This window comes from Natator depressus, chromosome 11 (assembly GCF_965152275.1).
Source record: "Natator depressus isolate rNatDep1 chromosome 11, rNatDep2.hap1, whole genome shotgun sequence".
Lineage (NCBI taxonomy): Eukaryota > Metazoa > Chordata > Testudines > Cheloniidae > Natator > Natator depressus.
Window position 1 is genome coordinate 66,578,364 of NC_134244.1, and position 12,788 is coordinate 66,591,151.

At 40.4% G+C, this 12,788-nt stretch overlaps 1 protein-coding gene across 2 annotated transcripts in view; it reads left to right on the forward strand.

The window, feature by feature from the left end:
- SPAG16 (sperm associated antigen 16) overlaps positions 1–12,788 on the forward strand; it is a 711,557-nt gene that overhangs the window by 104,088 nt on the left and 594,681 nt on the right. The gene's annotated exons all lie outside the window — the stretch shown is intronic.

Below are 12,788 nucleotides of genomic sequence, written 5' to 3' on the forward strand. Positions count from 1 at the left end.
AGCACTTGACCCAAGGTTTAAGAATCTGAAGCACAGTCCAAAACAAAAGTAAAGTCCAGGGATGAGGTGTGGAGCATGCTTTTAGAAGTCTTAAAGGAGCAAACTCTGATGCAAAACTACAGAACCCAAACCACCAGAAAAGAAAATCAGCCTTCTGCTGGTGTCATCTGACTCAGATGATGCAAATGAACATGCATCAGTCCACACTGCTTTGGATTGTTATCAGACAGAACCCATGATCAGCATGGAAGCATGTCCTTTGGAATGGTGATTGAAGCATGAAGAGAGAGATGAATCTTTAGCATATTTGGCATGTATACGTCTTGCAACGCCATCTATAACAGTGACATGCAAATGCATGTTCTCACTTTCAGGTGACATTGTAAACAAGAAGCAGACAGCGTTATCTCTTCCTGCAAATTGTAACCAACCTTGTTTGTCCGAGTTCTTGGCTGACCAAGAAGTAGGACTGAGTGAACTTGTAGGCTCTAAAGTTTTACATTGTTTTATTTTTTAATGCAGGTTTTTTTACATAATTCTACATTTGTAAGTTCAACTTTCATGATAAAGAGCTTGCACTACAGTACTTGTATGAGGTGAATTGAAAAATACAGTTTTGTTTTTTTACAGTGCAAATATTTGTAATAAAAATAAATATAAAGTTAGCACTATACTCTTCGTATTCTGTGTTGTAATTTAAATGAATAGATTTGAAAATGTAGTAAACATCCAAAAATATTTAAAATAAATGATACTCTATTATTGTTTAACAGCGTCATTAATTGTGCAATTAATCGTGATTAATTTTTTTAATAGCTTGTCAGCCCTAATAAACATACATAAGTAACTGTGTGCTTCATAATAGTAACTGGTAATAATGCTGAACATTTTTAATCAGAGCTGGTTGAAATATTTTACAGAGAACACTTTGCCATTGGAAAATGCATTTTTGTCAAAATCTAAGCGTTTTGCAGGAAATTTTTTCAAGGGAAAGTGTCAAAATGAATAATTTCAGCTTTTAATTTAATTTTGTTAATGTTGAAACATTTTGTTTCAATAGGGTAAAAACTATTTTTTACTTATTGTCCCATTTTGACTTTTATATTGTATTATAATAGTTTGATATATATGTACTATTATGTATTCTTTTAATGTATTATATTATAATATTTTGACATTAATGAAACAAAATATTTTGATGTTTCCAAATCAATTTTCTTTTCAGAATTTGAAAATTATTGAAATTTCAACATTTTATTCTGATTCAGAACAAAAACAAATTTCAAAATGCCAGAACTTTCCACGAGATGGAAATTCCATTTTCTGACCAGCTACTTATAAAGCGCTTGTTGTCCTCAAAGGAGTACAAATATTAATCTTTCTGAGTATTGTCAGATTTTGGGCTTCCAGTATTGTTTCTTAAGCTCTTTTATTCTTCCTCTACTCTTTTTTCCAACAAAATATTTGTCAGGTGTGTTTTAGTTGTGCTTTGCGTTGTTCCATTGGAAAATTTAAAGAAAGTGACTGGTGAGTTTGTGTGTTTCAATTTTGGGTGTCCAATTTGAGACTCCTTAAAGCGTCTTGATTTTCATGGGGAAGTGCTCACCACTTTCTGAAGCACTTCGTAAGGTATCACAACATGGACATCCAAAAATAGAAGTATGCTAACTCACCAGTCCCTTTTGAAAATATAAGTAATCATTTTTATGTTTGTAGTGTTATTGTAGCCATATCGGTCCCATGATATGAGAGAGGCAAGTAATCAGTGTGTAACAGCTAGGGTTAAGATTTTATTTTGGTTATTTGTAGTAAAAGTCACAGACAGGTTGCAGGCAATAAACAAGAATTCACGGAAGCCTGATCCCTGCCACTGGCAGGGGGCTAAGGTGCGGGGGGAGGGGGGGTTGATAGCCCAAGCCCTAAAGTCCTGGAGGTCATGAAAAATCACAGAATCTGTGACCTCTGTGGCCCTAATCTAGCAATCTGGCCCTAATCAGTGACAGATTTGTAGGTTTAGTCACAGCCAAATACAAGGTGTTAAACATAAAGGGTTAATTAATGTTTCAGGAGACCACTTAAAATGAAGTGGGCAATTAACACCTCTGCAGTTGTAGGACAAAGGAGGGTTAGTAGGTTACAAATTGTGAAAAGTGGAAAATGGAATAACCTCTCAGTTCTCATCCTCAAAGGAAACCTGCACAACACCTTCAAAAGCCAAGCCTGGAAACTTAAATTCATAACTCTGCTAGACACTAAAAATCATGGACTTAGAGATGCTGGTTTTATGGCTCATTACAACAATTTGTAACCTACTAGCCCTCCTTTGTCCTATGACTGCAGAATTGTTAAAATGAAGTGGGCAATTAAGGGGTCTCCTGTGACATTGTTAAACATAAGAGGTTAACACATCTGTCCCAGCTTGTATTTAGCTGTGACACTGAATACTTTTTCCACAGCTGAAGAACAGCTCTGTGAAGCTTGAAATTTCCCTTCCACCAATAGAAGTTGGTCCAATAAAATATATTACCTCATCTACCTTGTCTCTATCATTTTTATGTGGCATTTAGAAATAGAAAATGAAATATTACAATTCCAAGAATAGAAAATGAAATATAATTCCATGAATAGAAAATACATTTTTAACATGTTGCATCAAATTGACACTTCTAAGGATTACATATTTACTTCACTAAATTCATACTAGAGAGGGGCTGCACTGGTTTTAAAGATCTAGGAATCTTCAAACTGTCCTGTGAGTGGATCAAATACAGGGACTACCTAACCTACTTTCCAAATTGCTATGAGGCGCCTTTGCTGCAAAAGCAGTTTTTCTGGAGAAGATGTCACAATTTTACTGTAGTCAGTACTGATACTTTCAACTAGGGTTGCTTGTATATAGATAACTTTTCTTTTAAAGGCAATTGTGTTCTCCAAAATATAAATGCACTTACAAAACATATAAACACCTTCCTAAAACAGTGACATGAAGAACCCTTTTTAAAAGAAGATGCACTTGTCTCTCTCTTTTCCTGCAAGAAGTAAAAACTAATTTTAATGGAATGAGAGTAAGGTTAAAATAGCTGATCTAAATGGTGCTTTTCCAATTGGAAAAATACATAGTCGTTCTTCATTTTGGGTGACATCCAAGAGAAGAATATTTCGTACAGTGAAAATGGGCAGCCAGACAAGTAAGCACTTTGTGAGGGTATTTGGACATATACGGTAGATAAATAATAAGAACTAAGCTTCACAATTCTCCCTTTCTTCCCCCCCTCCCCCCTCCCCCATTCATTTGTTAACATGTCTCATTATTTCCTTTTAAAATGAATAAACTGATACATACAGAGGAGCAATCATTGCCTTTCACATGATATGCCTCTTGGGTTTTTTTTTTTTTTTGCTTCAGTTTTGACTAAAAAGATTAATGGTGATTAGATATTTAACACAATTAATATTAAGAACAAAGAGGAAGGAACACATTAAAGAATATTTAGATAAGTTAGATGTATTCAAGTCAGCGGGGCTTCATGAAATTCATCTTAGGGTACTTAAAAAAACTAGCTGAAGCAATCTTGGAACTGTTAGCAATTATCTTCCAGAATTCATGGAGGACAGGTGAGGTTCTAGAGGACTGGAGAAGGGCAAACATAGTACCTCTTTTTAAAAAGGGAAACAAAGAGGACCCGGGGAATTATAGCCCAACTTTGATACCTAGAAAAATACTTGAACAAATTATTAAACAGTTTGTAATCACCTAGAGGACAATAAGGTTATAAGGAACATGAATTTGTCAAAAACAAATCATGCCAAACCAATCTAATTTCCCCCTTTGCCAGGGTTACTGGCTTGTGAATAGGGAGGAAGCAGTAGATGTGATATATCTAGATTTTAGTAAGGCTTTTGACACAGTCCCATATGACATTCTCATAAACTAACCAGGGAAATCTGGTCTAGATGAAGTTACTATAAGGTAGGTGCACAACTGGATGAAAGATCCTGCTCAAAGAGTAGTTATCAATGGCTTCCTATCAAACTGGGAGGGTGTATTTAATGGAGTTGCACAGGGGTCAGTCCTGGGTTCAGTAATAGTCAATATTTTCGTTGTTAACTTGAATAATGGAATGGAGAATATGCTTATAAAATATGTAGATGGCATCAAACCAGGAAGGGTTGCAAGCACTTTGGAGGACATTATTCTATTTCAAAATGACCTGGAAAAATTAGAGAATTGGTCTGAAATCAACATGATGAAATTCAATAAAGATAAGTGCAAAGTACTGTACTTAGTGAGGAGAAATCAGAAGCATGACTACAAAATGGGGAATAACTGACTAGGTGGTAGAAGTACAGAAAAGGATCTGGGGTTAGAGTGGATCACAAATTGAATATGAGTCAATAATGTGTTGCAGTTATGAAAAATATATCATTCATATATTAACAGGTACATAAGACACGGGAGGTAGTTGTCCCTCTCTGCTCATCACTGGTGAGGCCTCAGCGGGAGTATTGTGTCCAGTTCTGGGTGCCACAGATTAAGAAAGAAGTGGATAAATTAGAGAGAGTTCAGAGGAGAGCAACAAAAATGACAAAAGGTTCAGAAAACCGGAAGCATGAGGAAGGTTAAAAAAAACTAGGCAAGTTTAGTCATCAGAAAAGAAGACTGAGGGGAGGACCTGATAACAGTCTTCAGCTATGTTAAGGACTGTTATGAAAAGGATGGTGATCAATTGTTCTCCATGTCCTCTGAAGGTAAGACAACAAGTAATGGGCTTAATCTGCAGCAAGAGAGATTTAGGCTAGCTATTAGGAAAAGCTTTATAACTAAGGCCTGGTCTACACTGGGGGTGAGGGGATCGATCTAAGATACGCAACTTCAGCTACAAGAATAGCGTAGCTGAAGTTGACGTGCCTTAGATCGACTTAGAATCACTTACTTCACGTCCTCGCAGCGCGGGATTGACGGCTGCCGCTCCCCCGTCGACTTCGCTTCTGCCTCTCGCCCTGTTGGAGTTCTGGAGTTGACTGCAGGACGATCGGGGATCGATTTGTCGCGTCTACACTAGACACGATAAATTGATCCCCGATAGATCGATCACTACCCGCCGATCCGGCGGTTAGTGTAGACATGGCAGAATGATAGTTAAGTACTGAAATGGGCTTCCAAGGGGGGTTGTGGAATCCCCATCAGTGGAGATTTTTAAGCACAGGTTGGACAAACCCTTGTCATAGATGGTCTATTTCTTGGTCCTGCCTCAGCGCAGGGACCTAGACTTAATGATCTCCCGAGGTCCCTTCCAGCCCTGTGTTTCTATGATTCAATGATTGATCCGTGTTTAAAAGTTTGGAAGTTGCAAGTCAGTGACTAACATCATTGCAGATGTAGAAAGATGTAATTTTCAAAGCAGAGCTACAAACTGATGTTGCAGAGCTGTCAAATGATTTTTTGAAATGGAAATAGATTCCTGCTCCTCACCTCAGGGATCTTTGTGTCACTGAGTTACTTTCTGGCTACCTCCCTCTTAATAATGCTCTCACATTTTGCAAGCAAGGTAACAAGTTTGACTCTGTTGACATTTGCCTAGTGAAGTTGACTGCCTAGACTTCCATCTAAATTAGCTGGCAAAGCAGAATCCTAGCATTTTAGCCTCATAGATATAGACAAGGCTGAGATTAGACATGAATGTACTGATTTAGATGCACAATACTTCCTAATACTTCACATATCTCTTACACCATGTCAAACCTTTCTTGAATTTTGGGACTGATTTAGGTAAATTCCGCTTACACACCATTTATCTTCTGTAAGTTTTAGCAGAGGTGTTTGCCAGCCTGTCTGCTCTCCCCTATTTCCGCTTTGTACTCTGGTGTTCCCCACATAGTAGATTTTGAAACCCCTGAGCTTATGTGCTTTGGAACTTCTAAGTCATATTGTGCAGTCTGGGTTGTAACTGATCTTAAGTGGAAGCCCTAGAACAAGTGTCAAGGTTCCTTCCCCACTCCGAACTCTACGGTACAGATGTGGGGACCTGCATGAAAGACCCCCGAAGCTTATTTTTACCAGTTTAGGTTAAAAACTTCCCCAAGGTACAAACTTTGGCTTGTCCTTGAACTGTATGCTGCCACCACCAAGCGTGTTAAACAAAGAACAGGGAAAGAGCCCACTTGGAGACGTCTTCCCCAAAAATGTCCCCCCAAGCCCTACACCCCCTTTCCTGGGGAAGGCTTGATAAAAATCCTCACCAATTTGTACAGGTGAACACAGACCCAAACCTTGGGATCTTAAGAACAAGGAAAAAGCAATTAGGTTCTTAAAAGAAGAATTTTAATTAAAGAAAAGGTAAAAGAATCACCTCTGTAAAATCAGGATGGTAAATACCTCACAGGGTAATCAGATTCAAAACATAGAGAATCCCTCTAGGCAAAACCTTAAGTTATAAAAAGACACAAAAACCGGAATATACATTCTATTCAGCACAACTTATCAGCCATTTAAACAAAACAGAATCTAATGCATATCTAACTAGATTGCTTATTAGCCCTTTACAGGAGTTCTGACCTGCATTCCTGCTCTGGTCCTGGCAAAAGACAACACAGACAGAGAGAGAACCCTTTGTTCCCCCCCCCTCCCGATTTGAAAGTATCTTGTCTCCTCATTGGTCATTTTGGTCAGGTGCCAGCGAGGTTGTCTTAGCTTCTTAACCCTTTATAGGTGAAAGGGTTCTGCCTCTGGCCAGGAGGGATTTCATAGCACTGTTTACAGACAGGTGGTTACCCTGCCCTTTATATTTATGACAACAAGTATTCATTCAAACCAGGCAGCAGCAGGACACGGCAGAAAAATGGGTGGACTTTGCATTCAGGCAGCTGCAGCTAATCTTACTGGGATGGTACTCAAACTTCCTATCTAAAATTACTGTGGAGTCTCACTCCTGAAAATTCTGTTAGTGTAAGGGAGGGCCCCATAATTTTTTTTCTCAGAAAAATCCTGACTGAGGGCCGCAAAGTTGTCCTGAAGAGTGCTGCTGTTGGAGGTGGGAATGTCTCCCCACAGTAAAGATGCAGGACGGAGAAGGAAGAACCCCTTTAGGTACCTCAGCAGATTTGTAAATTGGGTTAATAAGCAGATAAGTATCTTAATATCTTGGTAGGAAGGATGGTCCTATGGTTAAGGCACTGTACTAGGACTCAGGAGATGTGAGTCAAATTCTTAGCTCTGCTATACCTTTCCTGGGTGACCTTGGGCAAATTACTTAGCCTCTGTATGCCTCAGTTTCCCATTTGTAAAATTAGATGGGAAACTGAAAATATTTTTTCTGCCACTCTTTGTTTTGTCTATTAGACTGAAAGATCTTTGGAGCTGGGATTTTCTCTTTCTGTGTGTACGGTGCCTACCACAATAGGTTCCCAATCACAGTTGGGGTTTCTAAGTGCTTATGTAATACAAATAAATAATAATATTGAATAGTGGGTAGAGCACTGAACTGGAAGTTGGGAGACCTGGATTATATTCCGGCACTCTCATAGACCTGCTGAGACACCTTGGACAATTTACTTCACTTCCTCATGCCTCAATTTCCCTATCTGTCAAATGGAGATACTGATACTTACTCCCCTTTGTAAGATGTTTCGAGATCTATGGTACCACTATATAAGAGCTTAATACTAGTAATATCTGACATCATCCTGGTATTGCGATTGGCTGACACAATCCATTTCACTCTGTAATTTTAAATAACAAAGATACTGTGATTTGTAAATGACACTTTGGGCATATAGATGGGGTCATTTGTTTTCAGTATCAGCAGAGACTAAGGCCATTGTGCTCAGAATGGCCAAGGACATGGAGATTCTCTCATGGTCACTATTTAGAAGTCAGTGTTCTTCACCTTTAATGATAAAGTAATAGGATGTTTACAGGCAGGAAATGCATTATTCTGTCTGGTAGATAATGTGGAGAGAGAAGCGTAAGGCCTTTAATGTGCAATGTAATACAAATGTCTAGCACACTGTGGATGCTAGAGCAAACAAAAATAATACATAATAATAAGTACGCATTGCTTTGGAATCTTAACGTTTCCATTTCTTTGACTTTTGTGAATACAAATTCTTATTGTTGATGTTGAAATAGCATACATTTTTGCAGTTAATATTTGCGTTTGCAAGAAATCCTCAGTGTGCTACATCTCAGCTGTGCTGCACTGAGGATTTCCTCCTGCTCTGAGGGTTAGTGCTTGAACACAGAATGGGGATTAGACAATGAAGAGCTCCTGTCTCTGCCAAAACTTGTTGGCATGCACCTTCCAATCAGAAAGCACAGTTCAACTGTCACATTTTTGTTGAATGATGCTCTCCATATAAGGATTGTGTATTTATTTCACAATGTTAAATAACTGTAATTACCTTGGGGTCCAATCCTGATCTCAGTTGACTCCTATGAATTCAAAGGGAGCAAGTTTGGGTTCTTTTGCAGAACCAGGACTCAGAAACTCCACACTGAGCTAGCCCATCATGTGAACTGAAGAGGGGAAGAAACATGAGGAAGGATGGATCAGTAGTTAGGGCACTAGCCTAGGACTGGGGAGACCTGGGTTCAATTTCCTTCTTTGCCATGGACTTCCGATGTGACCTCGAGCAATTCTTTATAGTCTTTCTGTCCCTCAGTTCGCCATCTATAAAACGGGAATAATAATACTTCCCTACCTCACAGCGATGTTGTGAGGATAAATACATTAAAGATTATGAAGTGCTTTGATATCTACTGATGTTAGGCAGTATTTAAGAGCTAAGTATTATTCTGTGTAAGTTAATAAACAAAACAAAATGCTCAGTACTAAATGTTCACTGCACTAGGCAGAACCCAAAACTGTTTCCATTTCTGAACTCCATGCAAAGTAGTCACCTCAGTAGTAAATCTGATTGATTATATTAGAGGGCCAGATTTTCAGCTGATGTAAATTGGGATAGCTCCCCTGAAATCATATTTCAATTGGACCTCAGTGGAGTTACCACTATTTTCACCACCTGGGCCTTGAGGTGCGATAGGATCTTCATAGTTAAGGATGAATCTCATGTTCCAGAATAATGCAGGATTCACACTCTTAAGGAGTGAAGCATTTAAAGAGTTAAATTAATCACAGTAATGTACTCTGACTGAAGAGTTCGTGCCAGTTGATGCTGGCCTAAGCAATGGGAGAATCTCAGGACAGAAAAAGTGCAGTGATGCTTAATTGCAATGGCAGCTACAATATCTCTTATGAGATAAGAAAGGGGACATTGTAGGCCAATAAGGGAACAGGGCTTGCATAGAAGGGGACAAATTCTCACTCTTTAAAGAAACAGTTTAAAAGTGTATTAAAGAGAGTAAAATCCAATACTCTGTGAAAGTAGTATCTAAACTTTCTTTAAAAAGTCTGAAGATATGTCACATGAAAAACTGTGTAACAGATTTTGGACTTGTCTATGGGTGTGGACTATGGGGCTGTGAATTGTAAAGTGCACCAAAGAGTTGCACTATAAGTGCCCCATATGGATGTTGCTGGTGCAAACTGGTACTTGGTTGCTGTTAACACAGTCCCCTTTCAGACAGGACTATGCTAATGTGAGCTAGGTATCATATCCACATGGGGTAGTTAGAATGGAACTCTCTGGTGTGCTCTGCAGTTCACACCTCCATAGTCTACACTGTGGGACCGTGTAGACATTGCCTGAATCAAAGAGGAAATCCTTAAAATAAACTATGTTGTTAAAGTTTTGTCCATGTATTTCTCTGGAAAAACAGCTTAAGAGATACTGATAAATGACTGTTCTTCTTCAAGTGTTTGTTCACGTCGATTCCAATTAGGTGTGTGTGCCCAACGTGCATGGTCGTCGGAAACCTTTTCCCTTAGCACCTCCTGTCGGGTCAGCTGGGGAGCACCCTGGAGTGGCGCCTTCATGGCGCTCAATATATGACCCTGCTGACCCGGCCCCCCTTCAGTTCCTTCTTACCGTCCGTGGCAGCCATGGGAACAGTGACTCGCTTGCTTTGCAAGTGTTCCCCTAGTGTAGTTACCTAGTCTAATTCTTCTTCTTGTTTTCTTGTTTTGTAGTTGTTAGTAGTTAGTTATAGTTGTTAGTATAGGTTTTTCTGAGCGAGATATTTCCATGTCCCCTCACCTGGTGGGTTGTGCAAGTTATTTGCTGGTGGGCCGCAGCAAATAACTCGTGGCCCGCGGGCCGTGTGTTTGAGACCCCAATGTAGACAGACTGCCACGGCATCTGAGTGACCTTCAACAAGGGGCACTAGTACAGTGAGGAGCAGCTATGTCATTCTTGACCATGAGGGGATACCAAGTGGTGAGAGAACTCTGTAACAAGAAACATGAATTATAAAGTGGTTTTAAAATGTGAATTAAAATGATACCCTCCTAATATTCTGCAGTTTTGGAATTTAATTGCCCGATGCTTATTCCTTCAATTTAATCCTGACTGAGTTCAAGAACTAGTGCAAACACTAAAAAGAATGTCCGTATCCCTGCGATAGGCACATACTCAGATAATAACGTGTGGATCCTGTTCCATTCTTAATCTTATTGGGTGATGGGAATTTTAAAGAACACTATAAATTATTCTTCTGTATGAAACTTCTTTTCACCAGTGTATTTTGGGACTGTTCAGGGCCCCAGTGGCCTAAAGGATAAGGCATTGGCTTCCTAAACCAGAGATTGTGAGTTCAAGTCCCATCTGGGGTGAAAAATTACTTTCTTTGGGGGAGGGATAGCTCAGTGGTTTGAGCATTGGCCTGCTAAACCCAGGATTGTGAGTTCAATCTCTGAGGGGGCCATTTAGGGTTCTGAGGTCCCTTCCAACCCTGATATTCTATGAATGTTGCAAACATGTACAGTCAGCTAAATCTTTAGAATTCCTTTAAGGATACAAGGACTTTTTTTTAAGTCCTTAATGTATATTGTGTAAGATTAGTACTCTCCTGAACTTCTTAAATGACAATCTGTTTTTAATAAAGCCCATGTAGCCAGGCTAATTAGAGCAGGTAATAAATCTTCTAGCTGGTTGATTAGTCTTTAGAAAACGTTTAAGAGTCTACATTGATCAGAGAAGTGAGGTTGTAAAACCATATGGATATAGAGACATATCAACTGTTTAGCAGTATTGTCCTAGATAAAGAAAAAATATGCTTTTCTGAAGAGTAAATAGTAATCCTTTTTTATTTTTCTGGTAGTTGTTTAAAAAAACAAATGTATTACTAAAGATGGGCTTAGACAAAATCCCTGGCTCAACACATCCTAACCCTTGGAATGTTTGAAATCTGTGTCAGGTTAAAATTTTGCTACTGGTCCCATCCTTACGATGGTCAGACCTAAATCCTTAATCTCAACACCATGGAACATTTGGGCATTTGAAATCCAGTCCTGGTTGTGCATTTGAGCCCATCTCTATACTACAATTCTGTACTGGTTGTCTAATACAATGCAGACTAGTCTAATCTAAGTTTTTATCATCCCTGTGGTATCTTTGCTTTATAACAAATTGCACATGCAATCTAAATGTCTGCCAAAAAGTTCAGTCTTGGATGCTGAAAGATAGGTATATATAACACTATATTTAAGGATCTGATTGAAAGCCCATTAAAGTCAATGTTGGATTCTTTCCATTGATTTCAATGGGCTTTGGATCAGGGCCTTAGGGCTAGATTTTTTAAAGTTATTTAGGTGCCTAAAGAAGCAGATAGGTGCCTAGTGGGAATTATAGAAGTGCCTGAGTAGATTAGGTGTCTGCATTCCATTGATTTCAATGGATTTAGGCACCTAATCCACTTAGACTCCTAGTGGGATTTTCAAAAGACGCTACCTGCATCTTTAGGCACCGACAGACCTTGCAAATCTGGCCCTTGGTGCCTAAAAAATAAATGACCTAATTTTCCCCCAAAATAAATTAACAGGAGTAAGTAAAAAGTGAACAGCATAAGTAGGACTGCTTTAGCCAGCGCGCAAATTATAGTGCAAATGCAGCTCTGAACTACACTGGAGACGATATTGGTTGAAGAATGGGGAAGGTGTAAAGGTGGTTTAAAGCCACATTGGTCTGAAAATGAGTTTGCTACAGAGCAGGACTGAATTAGGGTTGACAGGTGTCCGGTTTTTGAAAAGGGACCCTGGGGGTTCCAGCTGGCATCGCTGACCATGCCATTAAGAGTTCGGTTGGCAGCGCAGTGGGGGCCTGGAGCTAAGGCAGGCTCCCTGCCTTCCCTGGCTCCACGCAGCTCCCGGAAGCAGCCACGAGGTCCCTGTGGATCCATGGCACATGGGCAGTCAAGGAGGTTCTGCGTGCTGCCCCCACCCTGAGTGCCGGCTCCGGAGCTCCCATTGGCTGGGAACCGCGACCAATGGGAGCTGCAGAGATGGTGCCTGCAAGAGCGAGGGCCCTGCACAGAGCCTTCCTGGCCACCCATTAGCTTAGGGGCTGCAGGGACCTGATGGCCACTTCCTGGGAGCCACAGTAAACACCACTGGGACCCTGCACCCCAACCTCCGCGCCAGCCTGGAGTCCCCTCCCACACACACACTCCCTTCCGGAGCCTGCACCTCACAGCTCTCCAACACCCCAGCCCTGAGCCCCCGCCTGCACCCCAAGCCCCTCATCCCCAGCCCCACCCCAGAGCTCATATCCCCAGCCTGGAGCCCCCTCTTGCACCCCAAACCCCTCATCGCCGTGTCCCCCCCCCCGAGTCCACACCCCCAGCCCAAAGCCCTCACTCCCCTCCCGCACCCCAACCCCCTGCCCCAGCCCGG